Genomic DNA, 13902 nt, shown 5'->3' on the forward strand with positions numbered 1-13902 from the left:
TATTCTCCAGATATGACCCCTTAATCTTCAACTCACCCTGTGCCCTCTATCTATCTATCTATATATACATACATATAATTTTTTTCCTCCAACTACCCTAATACTGACAAAGGTCTCATGAGTTATAAATATCATCTTTCCATGCAGGAATGTAAACAGTTCAATCTTAATAAGTCTCTTATGATTTCTCTTTCCTGTTTACCTCTTCATGTTCCACTGAGTCCTGTATTTGAAAGTCAAATTTTCTATTCAGCTCTGGTCTTTTCATCAGAATGCTTGAAAGTCCTCTATTTCACTGAATGACCTTTTTTCCCCTGAAGGATTATACTCAGTTTTGCTGGGTAGGTGATTCTTGGTTGTAATCCTATCTCCTTTGCCCTCCGGAATATTATATTCCATGCCCTGCGGTCCTTTAATGTAGAAGCTGCTAAATCTTGTGTTATCCTGATTGTGTTTCCACAGTACTTGAATGTTTCCTTCTGGCAGCTTGTAATATTTTCTCCTTGACCTGGGAACTCTGGAATTTGGCTATAATATTCCTAGGAGTTTTCCTTTGGGGATCTCTTTCAGGAGGAGATCTGTGGATTCTTTCAATTTCTATTTTGCCCTCTGGTTCTAATATATCAGGGCAGTTTTCCTTGATAATTTCTTGAAAGATGATGTCTAGGCTCTTTTTTTGATCATGGCTTTCAGATAGTCCAATAATTTTTAAATTCTCTCTCCTGGATCTATTTTCCAGGTCAGTTGTTTTTCCAATGAGATATTTCACATTGTTTTCTAATTTTTCATTCTTTTGGATTTTTTTACAGTGTCTTGATTTCTCATAAAGTCACTATCTTCCAATTGCTCTATTCTAATTTTTAAGGAAGTATTTTCTTCATAATCTTTTGGACTTCCTTTTCCATTTGGCCAAATTTCTTTTTAGGGCATTTTTCTCCTCATTGGCTTTTTGGACCTCTTTTGCCATTTGGGTTAGGCTATTTTTAAGGTGTTATTTTCTTCAGTATTTTTTTGGGTCTCCTTTAGCAAGCTGTTGACTTGTTTTTCATGATTTTCTTGCATCACTCTCAGTTTTTCCTCTACTTCCCTTACTTGCTTCTCAAAATCCCTTTTGAGCTCTTCCAAGGCCTGGGACTGATTCATATTTTTCTTGGAGGCTTTGGATGTAGGAGCTTTGACTTTGTTGTCTTCTTCTGGTTGTATATTTTGATCTTCTTTATCACCAAAGTAAGATAATATAGTCTGACTCTTTTTGTGCTGCTTGCTCATGATCCCAGCCAATTACTTGAGTTTTAAACTCTTTGTTAAGGTAAGAGTCTGCTTCCAATGTGGAGAGTGTACTGTCCCAAGCTTCAGGGGTTTGTGTAGCTGTTTTCAGAGATACTTGTAGGGACCTGTAAATTTTCAGTTCTTCCAAGGTGGTATGATAAGGGGTGAGGTGTTTACTCCTTTCCTGGCCTGTGACCACAAGTATTCCTTTCTGTCCTGTAACTGTGAGGAGGGGTTCCTGTCCACAGCCACTCCAAGCTCCACCATGCCAGCACTCCTCACCCCAGCACCACCGCCCAGAACTGTGACCCAGATCCAAACAGGGGCAAAGCAAGAGATTCCTGCCTCAGCACTGGCAAAGAGATCCCTGCAATCCCTCTCTGATCAGCCACTGGATTCCCCCTCAGTCTGTGGGCCGGAAGCTCGGGAAGCAGCTGCCCCCCCCAGGGCCACGCTCTTGGGGAATGGAGCTGAAACCCCGCCTTCCTCTCTGACCACCGACAGAAACAGACTTTTCCCACTGACCTTCTAAGTTGTCTTTGGCATTGGTGGATTGAGGAGTCTGGAAATCTCCACAGCTGCCCGAGATTCAGTCCTCTGAGGCCTGCTCCAGGTTTGCTGAGGCCTGCATGCCCACGCTGTGCTGTGCTGTGCTCCCAGCCCGGCACAATACACCTTTCTGATCAATCATCCAGGTTGTCTTGGGCTGGAAATTTGTTTCACTCTGTCTTTTTGTGGGTTCTGCTGCTTCAGAATTTGTTTAGAGCCATTTTTTATGAGTATTTGGAGGGGTTTGGGGGAGAGCTCAAGCAAGTCACTGCTTTCACTCCTCCATCTTGGCTCCGCCCTAACACCCAGTGATGTCTTAACTCATGCATGAATTGATTTAAGTGAGGTAGAGTTGGGAAAAGTCATCCGCCTCACTCTCTTCCAGAATCATCAAAATGCAGTAGCAAGACAAAAGTCAGCACTGGCAATGACCAGTCTACATTCTTCAAACACCCATCTCCCCATCTCCAGGCCTTTGGAATATTCTGCCCCATCTCTGCTATTTAGTTTCCCTGGCTTTGTCCAAGACTCAGTTCAATTCTGATCTTCTACAGGAGACCTTTCTTGATCCCCTGAAGCTATTAATTTCTTCCCTTCTCAGATTATTTCCTATCTACTCTATATGTCATGTATGTGCCTAATTTTTATACATTGTTTCTCCCATTAAAATGTATTCTTCTTGAGGACAATGCCTGCGGTTTTTTGTTAAGTATTTATGTGTTTATTTTTTGGCCTTTGTATCCCTAGTGTTTAGCAAAGTGCCTGCCACATAGTAAGCATTCAGTAATTGCTTGTTGACTGATTGTCTGAATTGTGATCTCTGCTTCCTTGGGCAAATCACTTATTCTCTTACGATCTTACTTTTGAATGGGATGTCCCAGTGAAGACTCCTCAGCTGTAATTAAGATTTGGGAGAAGGCTGAGAGGGATGAGGGTCCTGTGAAAACTTCTTAGAAGAATAAATAGAAATTGTATTAAACTCAAGGCAGGCATAGCAGCCTGACAGGCCTAAGTTTCGATTTACTAGAAATCACCTGATTTACGGGAATTCAACCCCAAGTACCCCCCCCCCGTTATGCCATTGTTCAGTAGTTAAAGTTTGCCAACCCTGAAACTCCTGAAGAAGCCCCCCCGTATTTTGTTGATGTACCTGTTGCTATATTTCGGTCATGGTGACCTGGCTATACAGTACAGTGTCTAGCTTGACTGCACATCTTTAATTGCTTCTTTGGTATTACTTCAGCAAACTAAGAAATATAGATATGTATATTGCGTTCATTGTTTTGTTTTCAGTTTATATGGACATTGAGAATGTGAGCCAAATATTGGCCAGTTGGTGGGAGGGGGGAATTTGCCCATTAGGGTATTTAATCAGGTCCTTTGCTTCTGTCTGTGTCTCCTTTCATCAGAGTATTCTGGTGGAGGGACACCCAAATCTCAAGGTTTGATATAATAATTAATAATAAATTAATTTTCTGTTTCTCCTTGGATACCTCTGTGTCTTTTTTTTTTAACTTGAGTGGCATCCCACACACTTTCCTTCTCTCTAAAATGAAGGCATTATACTAGGTGTGCCAAGGTCTCTTCCAGACCTAACATGATATCTGAGAGAAGTGGGGGAAGAGGGATGTGGAGGTTGGCTTTGAATGGGATGTCCCAGTGAAGACTTCTCAGTGTAATTAAGGTAATGAGTTCAGAAGGTAGTGTGAGAAACGAACTCTCAGAAGTGAAGGCTCCTCAAAGGGTCAAATAATTCTTGATTACGACTTTCAAAATCCTTCCCCACTCAGACCGTTTTTAAGCACTTAACAGAAAGAATAAGCCCTGCCTCACCCCCAACCTGAGCCGTTTGCCCTTGGCATCTGGCCTCTTTCCTTGTCTTTGAATTTTGGGCCTAGAATGTAAGCCCCACCTCCCAGTTAGAATGTAAGTCCACCCCCAGTTAAGGGGGTAAGGGATAGTGGTGGGGGAGACTTGTTTGCATAGTGGGTGGAGACTTTGCATGATGGGCGGAGATTTGCTTTTATAAGGCGGGCCCCCTGTTACTCGGGTCTCTCTCTCTCTCTCTCTCTCTCTCTCTCTCTCTCTCTCTCTCTCTCTCTCTCTCTCTCTCTCTCTCTCTCTCTCTCTCTCTCTCTCTCTCCTCTTCTCCCTCTCCCTCTCTCTCTGCCTCCCTCCCTCTCCCTCCCTCTCTCCCTCCCTCTCTCCCTCTCTCTCTCCCTCTCCCTCTCCTTCTCCCTCTCCCTCTCCCTCTCCCTCCCTCCCTCCCTACGTCTATCAGAGGGCAGACAGCCATCTCCCGAGATTGTAATAAAGGTAACCTTTGCTTTCCACCTTGAGAAGTCTCTGAGTTTAATTTGGGTTGGGGTTGCTGTCCCACACAGCTTCAAGCCCTTTTATAGCTACTAATTATTAGCAACTAATTTATTCTCTATAATCAGGTACTAAGGTTGGTTTAAATAAGAAGCAACCTAACGGCCTTCTTTCTCTGTTTGGAAGGTTGTGGTAGGACAGCCTTCTTGTGATGACCTGGCAATGATGGGGTTGGGATCTGGGCTCCAGAAAGGAAAAACCCTGGACTTTTCCCACATGGCCAAATCTCTGGCATTCACCTGAGGCTATAATCCCATGAACTGGCCTTTCATTGTGGCCAACTCTTAAAGAGTCTGAACATGGGTAAGCAGTGGCTAGATTATAAGAATCAGAGCAGTGGCTAGATTTTAGGAATCTGAACCGTAGTGAGATTATAAGAATCCCAGCAGTGGCTAGATTATAAGAATCTGAGTTTCTTAATGGAGACAAGATGGACCTTATATATAGAAAGACTGTGGGAGGGATCTAGGAGTGGCCATTAACTGGAGTGAACAGAACTCCTGGGACCCGATCTCCTGAACAAGGGAGAAAATGTAGCCTAGTTAGGATTAAGAGTGAGAAATGGCGAGGGGCCATAGGGAAGTAAGACAATGGAGGGGAGATTGGGTGTAGCCACAATGAAAGGCCAGTTCATGGGATTATAGCCTCAGGTGAATGCCAGAGATTTGGCCATGTGGGAAAGTCCAGGGTTTTTCCTTTCTGGGGCCCAGATCCCAACCCCATCAGCAGTATCTGTCTTCCCCACTTTGGTGTGGTACCCATCCTCCCACAACACCAAGTGAAGGTACTTTTCAGTCAGCTTGCCAAAGATATACAAATTCCTAGCCACAGTTTTCTGCACCTGGGGAACAAAATCAAACCAAATAAACAGATTACAGGAAAGGACTTGCTCAGAATAAATAGGACAGGCCTAAACGCATCGGTCAGTCAAAGGAAGAGGCTCTGACCATGAGACAGCAATGTGACATCAAAGCTCAAAGAGACCATAACACTGGGTCATATAAATAGGAATACAGAATATGGGAACCATGAGGTTCCCCGTTATAATCAGCACTAATCTTGTTATTGAAGCAACCCCAACCTATTTTCTTGACAGTTCCTTCTAAGAGCACTACAGCTGGTCATGTACTCCTGAAAGAAACAATTATTTCTCTCTCATATTAATAGCCAATTATTGAATTAGGACCAGGATTTTTTCAGAAGCCTGCAGGTTGTTCAATTCCTGAAGGACATTGCCGATAATTAGATTGGATTAATTTTCTTAACCATCTTGTTCAGACCCCACCCAGGTGGGGAAGTCCTCTACTCAGGTTTGGGTGGAGGTAAATTCTTTAATTAAATTGCCCAAGGATGGGGGTGATTTGGAAGTAAATGACTTGATCAAAGTCAAGTCCCCCTAGTCCCTCATTTAGAAGAGGTCCACTTCTCATTATAATATTCATTCTCTCTCATTACTTATTAACCACTCAGAGTTGATTGCCACCCTCAGGAACACCCACCCTTCCAAAGGTATTGAGCACTTCCTATGAGGGGACTTTCAAGAGTGTCACTGATTTTTTATTAATAACATGCTAGCATTATTAATAAAATGACTAATTACCCAGAAACTATGTCTGGTCAAACTTTTAAAAATCATACTCCAGAACTTAAAAAGAACGTGCAAATTTAGGACCAGGTTCAAAGATAATTGAGAGACAAAAGAGCTAGAAGACAAAACCTTTGATTATTCAGTCAAGAAAAAAGAAGGCTAAAAGTTCATTTATAAAATCTTCAAAAATATAAAATATTACTACACCAAGGCTCCTCTGCAATTATTTTTTGTTTCCACTGAGAAGAAATGAAGGGGAAAAAAGTGTTTAGATTCCATCATGATGAATTTGTGTTAGATATAAGGAAGCCCTTCCTGATGAAAGTAACTAAACATTGGCTTGGATTACAGAAGATCATTCATTGTATTGTTTCCTTCCCAGGAGGGCTTTAAAAATGGAATGAAATTCACAACTCTCTGGGTTGGTTTAAGCATAGTGCTGTTTAACATGCTATAATTAGTGCCTTCAAGAAATTTTCCATCTGTCACCGTTCACTAGTAAAATTTATTTTGGATAAACTCAGCGTTGAGTTTAGAATTTAAGTTACACTGAAAATCTTGAGTTTGTAATAGAGTTATAGATATAACTTTATACTTTGAGGTTTTCTTGGCAAGGTAGTCCTCCTCCAGCTCATTTTACAGATAAGGAAATTGAGGCAAACGGTGAAGTGACTTGCCTGGCGTCACCCTGCTAGTAAGTGTCTAAGGCTGGATTTGAACTCATGCAGATGAGATCTTTGAGGTTTTCTAATCCAATCCCCTCAATGTATAGATGAGGAAAATGAGTCTCAGAAAGGTTAAATGGCTTGCCAAGATACTGTGGCTAATTAAGTTATTAAGTTAGAACTAGAACCTAGATCTCACAGGTCTTCCAATTCAGTATTCTTTTTTACTTGTTTCTTTTTCCTTCTTTTAAACTTTTTTTCCTGAGAAGTATACAGCTTAGAATTCAGATTAATTGCTATCAAATAATCAGTCAACAAACATTTATTGAGTGCCCACTACTGCATTTTATCGAATAATTGTCGCAGATTTTATGCCAAATTTTTTGTAAGAAAGTGGGTACAACCATTATGTGAAAATTTAAAACTGTGCCAGTATTACTTAAAAATCATTTATTACTAAACTGTCTTTGGTGCAAGATTAGGATGCATGGAATACTCATGAATGTACATTAAAATTGAGAAGACACAAGTCTTACCATATTATGTGACTTACTCATGGCAGCTTTGCAACCTGCTTGCCTGCTCCCCTTTTACCTATGGCTCTTCATTGGGTTGAGTGACAATACCATTAGTATTGCAGCATTGTAAACAAACCACAAATATACTGACGATGCCTGTGGGCTGAGAATTCTGGGCTCCAGGCTCACAAGGAGCTAGAGATAAATGCCTATCCATATGCCACTGGTGAATACATTGCTTCTCTATTTACGTTTTAAGCAGTGAGACAAACAGAATGATACCATGCTACAATTATGCAATGAAAAGTGATAAATGAATTTTCAGATAAAAAAAACAGTGCAATGATTATGCAATGAAGACAATTATGCAGAGAAATATGGTATGTAACAGGCAGCTAGTACTAGAAAACAGATGAGTACAGAGACTTCTAGCCAAGATGGCTGCCTAAACAGAGTAAACCATCAAGAACCTCCATGCATACTTCAGTAATAATAACCAAGAAATCCAAAGAAACACTATGGATTTCTTCCACCCAAGAACTCCACAAAAAAGTCAGACAAAAGTCCATGCACAACAGACACATGTTGCCTGCTGGATTCCATGTCCAGGAGCAGCAAGAGTTAAGGCCTCCCCCCAAATCCCCTACAGAAGGGACCTTAGAAGCCCTGGGGAATGTCAATGACTAATATAGGCAAGGCTGTGCTCAAAGTAAGACATTCAAGTTCTTAGGATCTGAGGTCCCCAGCCCTCTGTCCTGATATGCCATAGAAGGCCCCAAAGATAAGAGCTTTGAACCTCGAAGACCCAGGAGAGCTTTTACTCCAGGAGGTAGAGATCAGCACAGGTACTCAGGTGACCCAAAGCAAAATCAAACAGGGTCAACCACCTCATGCCAAAGTGCAGCAAGAGGCTAAACCTGGCCATGGCCCCAAGTCCCAAAGGAACTAAAGCTATAGAGATGAGTGAACTAAAGAAGACATTGAGCCACATAAAAAGATTACTATAGATCTAGTGATGCCCAAAAATCCAGCCTAGAAGGAAAGAGTAACTCCATAACAACTGTATGCAGAGACCCAAAGAGAAAAAAATATGGATTTTCCACAGCAATTGCATGAATATCTAGAAGAAATTAAACAAGAAATTTAAAAATGAAACATTCTTTTTTTTCCCATAAATTAACCCATGTATTGTTGGACTATGGGCTACAGATATTTGACAAGAAGATTTTACTGGTCTTTCAATTCCTTCAGTCTTCTGATGGCAGATTTGACTGTGACTGCAGAGGTGATATTGTAGGTCCATGCACCACTAGTCTTCATAGAGGATCCACAATGCTAGATACCCATAGCCTGTCTCTTCATTTTGGTCTTGCCACAGAAAGAGCAGGTATACTTGGCATGCTGGCTAATTTCAATTTTCTTCACCATTTTTCTGAGGGATGCACCATAACGTATTCCATATTTACCAACAATTCCGACCTTAGTACGTTTAGCCATGTTGCTAGTTGTGGGGCCAGGGCTCGGAGATCTGAAACAAACATTCTTGAAGAACGCTTAGAAAGGAGAGAAGTCCAAGTAACAGACTCCCTGAAAACCAGAATAGATCAAACAGAAATCAATGACTCCATGAGACAAGAAGAAATATTGAAATAAAATAAAAAGATTGGAAAAAACTGAAGAAAATGTGAGATATTTGATGTTAAAACAACTGATCTGAAAAATAAGACAATGAGAATTTAAGAAACCACAATTAAAACCATAATTTAGCATGATTTTAAAAAGAAGTCTAGACACTGTATTTCAAGAAATCATACATGCAAACTGTCAAGACCTATTGGAACCAGAGGGAAAAGTGAAGATGCAAAGCATCCAATGTTCACCTCTTAAAAAAAATAAAAGGAAATAAAATGAAAAATTCCAGGAATATCAAAGACAAAGTTCAGAGCTTCCATATCAAAGAAAAAATACTGCAAGTATCCAGAAAGAAACAGTTCAAGTACCAGGATCATATGAGACCTACAGCATCAGTATGTCAGCCCATACCAGCTTGCAAGAGCCAAATGTAAAAAAAAAAAAAGGCTCAGAAATTTTGCAAGCTAACAGTTATTAAACAGTCATTATTAAAATTAAATTCTATACATTTGAAATTAGATGAAAATAAAAACTGAGATAATATTCAAAATTCATCACTTTCTATTTATTTTGCTACATCCCAGTATTTCCTAGGTTCTTGAGGTTACTCACATCTATTGCATCTGTATGGCAGAAATACCTTGTAATGATTATCTGAAAATTAGGATGATTACAATACATATAAACACAATATTTAGGTTGGGGCTACCTTACCGTATGAAGTCAAGTTTAATCTGCTCTCTTTGGACATAGTACTCTTAAAGACAGTTCTCTAAGCAGAGACTGACCTTTAGCTCATGGTTACAGCATAAAATAATCTATGTTTTCCATCATCCCAACTGGACTGATGCAATGATTTTTGTCTGAAACTACTCCCACAATTCACTTGGAAACCCATCCTGAGGCAGGGACACAAGAGCCTATCTGTCTGGGTATTGTCCTCGATTATTTTTTCTCTTTTTGTCCATGGTACGTTATTTGGGATTTGAAGAGAAAAAACAAAACCCAAACCCAATCCACCAATACAGAAGTTATAACCAGTTCTGGTTAGCGGGTAACAGCATTTGGCACATGCCATCAGAGCTCCACTAGATGGCATCCATACACTTCTTATTAGCTTCCAAAAACATTTGTTTTCCAGGAATGTTTCCTTCTATGGAATCAGGGATCTTTGAGACATCCTTAAAATCTGGGGCAATGGCTGCCTTAGAACATCCTGTGAAGGGGAGTTTCAAACATGACCACTTCTTTTTTCGGAAAAAAGAAAGAAGCACAGACTTCCTGGACAAACACAAACAAAATGATATTGCCTAATGATCTTTTTTCCAGTTCTAACCATTTACAAATACTAGATAGAAATGTTCTGTGTCACTATGTATGATTTGCTTCAAATGCAGTATAATTTAAGGGAAACTGAAAGACAGAATTGCAACAGATAGAATAGCTAGGAGTGGAGTCAGGAAGACCTGAGTTCAAATATGACCTCAGACACTTACCAGCTGTGTGACCCTGGGCAAGTCATTTAACCACTGCCTACTTCAGTTTCCTCAGCTATAAAATGGGAATAGTAACACCACCTTCCTCCCAGGGTTATTGTGAGGATCAAATGAGATCATATTTGTAGGGTACTTAGCACAGAGCCTGGCACACAGTAGATACTTAAATACTAATTTCCGTCTCCTTCCCCACTAAAATTTAAAGTCAGCATGCAATGGATAGAGTCCTGGATTTGGAATCAAGGAACCTGGGTTCAGATCCCCTTCTGCCACTAACTGTTTATTGTCAGTCAATAAATATTTATTAAGTGCCTACTATGTGTTAGGCACTGTGCTAAGCACTAGGGACACAAAGAATGGAAAAAGACAGTCCCTACCCTCAAGGAACTCATACTTCAACGGGGGAAGACAACAAATAAAAAGGACCATGGGGTCATTTAATCTTCAAAGTGCCTCAGTGTCCTCATCTATACGTAAGGGATTGCGTGCTTCACGTGAGCAATCAGCCAAGTAGACTCAGAGTAGCTTGACACAAAGTCTCCCCTCTCCTGAGGCCATGAGGTTGAGGACACGTGCAGTCACCACATTCCTCAGTCACTGCCTCTCCAGGATTAGGTTCAGGCACTCAGAATCCAGGAACTCTCCCACCCCTAGCGGCTGCCATATATTGGACAGAGAAGCTACCATATTGGAATGAGGTGCTAATGCTCATTTGGTCCCTGGGGGGCTCCACAGATGTATAGGCACTCCTAACCCCACCAGTGACTAATAATATTCACTCTTAGGTTTCCAGACTATGCTCAGAAAAGGGGAAAGGGGAAATGGGGCAAAAAAGATGACTGGTCAGTACAAAGGGGTGCCCTTACCCACAACAGTCATGGCTACATTCAATGCCACTGGATATGATACAACCAAAGTCTTAAGGAAAGTTCCATTGCCCTGAAAGCTCATCAAGGTGACCAGAGAACTCCCCTAATCAACCCTCTACTTATGCTGTGTCTCTTTGTCCTCACAACAACTATATGGAGTACTTAAAAAAAATAGTTCTAGGGTTTCATTTGATGTAGGGGACTACCAGTGAAGAACTTACTTTACCAATGAAGATCAGCATCTTTGCTGCAATGTATAATCTTAAAGGGCTGCCTGGGCCATTGAGAGGTAAGTGACTTACATAGGGTTACATAGCTAATATGTATTATAGTAGGACTTGAATCCAGGTCTTCTTGACTGCAGCAGCAATCAATTCACCAGACCATACCTCAAAAGCTTATGGAAGTACATGTTGAAAACTAAAAATAAATTAATTCATTAAAAAAATAAAGTACTAAAAAAAAAAAAGACTAGAGGAGGTGAATGATATAATTCAGGAGAGCTCTTGTATCCCTATTTACATTTCTCCAAAATTGTTAGATCTAGGTCAACCAAGCCAAGAGGGTTTTTGAGACTCCTATCCTCAGTAGTATGGTACTTTGGGGAGGGCCATGTGAAAAAGACAATAATGGTGGGTTGTATCTAACAGGAGATAGGACATAATATGGTTACAAGAGTACTATACTTGGTGTCAGGTAGACCCTGGGTTAGAATACTGCTTCTGACACACCCTACTTGAGTGACCATGAGCAGCTTACTTAACTTCTCTGAGCCTCAGTTTCCTCATCTGAAAAAAGAGGGATTGGGGGCAGCCAGGTGGCACACTGGATAGAGCACTGGCCCTGGATTCAGGAGAACCTGAGTTCAAATCCAGCCTCAGACACATAACACTTACTAGCCATGTGACCCTGGGCAAGTCACTTAACCCTCATTGTCAAAAAAAAAAGAGGGATAAAACATTCACTTCCATAAGCTTTTGAGTTTTAAATTTTATCCCCCTCCTTCCCTACCTCCCTCCCCAAAACAGCGTGCAATTTGATATAGGCTCTACATATACATTCCTGTTAAACATATTTTCACATTAGTCATATTGTAAAGAAGAATTAGAACCAATAGGAGGAACCACAAGAAAGAAGAAAAAAAATAAAACAGACGAAAAAAAGAAGCAAACAGTATGCTTCAATCTGCATTCAAACTCCGTAGTTCTTTCTCTGGATGTGGGGCAGCATTTTCCACCCCCTCTAGTGTTAAATGACACTCCAGCTGCCTAATGCCAGTGAAGCCCAAAGGTCAGAGTTGACTGTGGCCCTTGCTGTGAAACTAAGTTGTGTGTTTCTGTGACAATGGCTTCCGTTGACTATTATCTTTATTGAAAATTGTGATCCTTCTAGGATGTCAAATTTTTAGAGTCTGAGGCTCTTGCCATGGCTTATTTAGAACTGCTTCTGTGTGTGCAATGCAGAGATACTTGTGAAGAGCTTACTTAGGCTGTAGACTCTGCACTGGTCCTCCGAGGGGGAAGTTGCACTGACTGCCTAGTGCACCTGCGTGGGAAGGAGGGTGGCCTCTGGTCGTGCTGCAGTTTTCCCTGCTCACCCTGGCTTTCAGCTGCGGTCTCCAACTCTTCCGGCCGGTTGCGGTTTGAGGCTGCGTGAGAGAAGGATCGGTTACAGTTGTTAGCCTAAGCAACAATTCGTGGTATTTACTGCCTTGGCTGGTACGTTGTGAAACCTGTCTCGTTCGCTTGCTGCTGTGTAGTGAGGCACAGGCTACTTTGCTCCTATGTTTCCTGGAGCTCAGCCCCGCGCCTTGTCTATCCCAGAGCCTGCTCTGGGGGACTTGCAGCCCCCTAGGCAGCCAGAGAATTCTAGATGGGCATCTGAGCTGCTCTAAACTGACCTTAGAGGTCATTGAGGGCTTTCTCACCTTACAGCTGTCATCTGGCTTGCCCAAGGACACAGCTAGTGAGCGACGGAGCTTTGACTTGCTTTCGAGGCAAGTCAACAAGCATTTATTAAGCACCTGAGGGATACAAAGAAAGACTACCCCCCCAAATAATAAAAGCAAAGCGCCCTGCCTTCAAGGCGTTCACAGTCTAATGGGGGAGACGGGGAGCGAAGAATTAGGTAGAAACAAATATATACTAGACTAAAAATCTTAGCGTAGTTTAAAGCTGCTAATAGCCTGGGGACCGGTATGCCCTGTATAGAGTAAATTAGAAGCAATCTCAATGGGAAGGCACTGTATTAAGGGAAAACGGGGAAAGGCTTTCTGCGGGAGGTGGGATTTAAAAGGAAGTGAATGATTTTAAACCCATTTGCTCTGAGTCACAGCCCCAGGGATACAACTTCCTTTCTTTTTCCCTTTCTTTTTTTTTGGCTTTAGGCAATTGGGGTTAAGTGACTTGCCCAGTGTCACACAGCTAGTAAGTGTCAGTATTTGGTCCGAGGCTGGATTTGAAATCGGGCCTCCTGATTTTAGGGCCGGCACACTATCCATTGCACCACCTAGCTGCCCCGCACCCCCTAGTTGCCCCCTTTATCCCTTTCTTGCTCTCTAGGTTTCTTTCTTCTCCAATTCCCTCCGGCTCCCCGACTTTCCCCTCTACCCCTCCACCCCCAGTCTTTTCAACTTCCCCCACGGAGGACCAGTGCAGAGTCTACAGCCTTCTCTCCGGGTCCTGACTCTGGAGGGCCAGAGTAGCTCGGGTCTGCCACCCTCGGCTGTCTTATGGGCGCTAGGGGTAAGGTGAAAAACAAAACCAAACCAAACCAAAAAAAAAGCCAAGATCACGGCCAAGATCGAGGTCATGGTAGCACCTCTGAGACCCTGCTTTCTTTCGCTACGGGGCCGGGAAGTTGGGGGGCATGCACATGCCCAGAAAAGGCGGGGAGGAAACTCGAGTGGGTGGGGTCAACTGAGAGCGAACGAAAGAACCAAGC

At 41.9% G+C, this 13902-nt stretch overlaps 1 pseudogene across 1 annotated transcript; it reads right to left on the minus strand.

Moving 5' to 3' along the window:
• Nucleotides 1-6784: 6784 nt before the first annotated feature.
• Nucleotides 6785-13877, minus strand: LOC144457153 (large ribosomal subunit protein eL43 pseudogene; annotated as a pseudogene). The gene is made up of 4 exons (XR_013486512.1): nt 13733-13877; nt 12887-12947; nt 12444-12607; nt 6785-8549 (listed from the first exon to the last, which is right to left on the minus strand). The product of XR_013486512.1 is annotated as a large ribosomal subunit protein eL43 pseudogene (transcript).
• Between the last annotated feature and the right edge of the window lie 25 nt (nt 13878-13902).

This window comes from Phascolarctos cinereus, unplaced genomic scaffold (genome assembly GCF_003287225.1).
Source record: "Phascolarctos cinereus isolate Bilbo 61053 unplaced genomic scaffold, phaCin_HiC Scaffold_1;HRSCAF=81, whole genome shotgun sequence".
Classification (NCBI taxonomy): Eukaryota; Metazoa; Chordata; class Mammalia; order Diprotodontia; family Phascolarctidae; genus Phascolarctos; species Phascolarctos cinereus.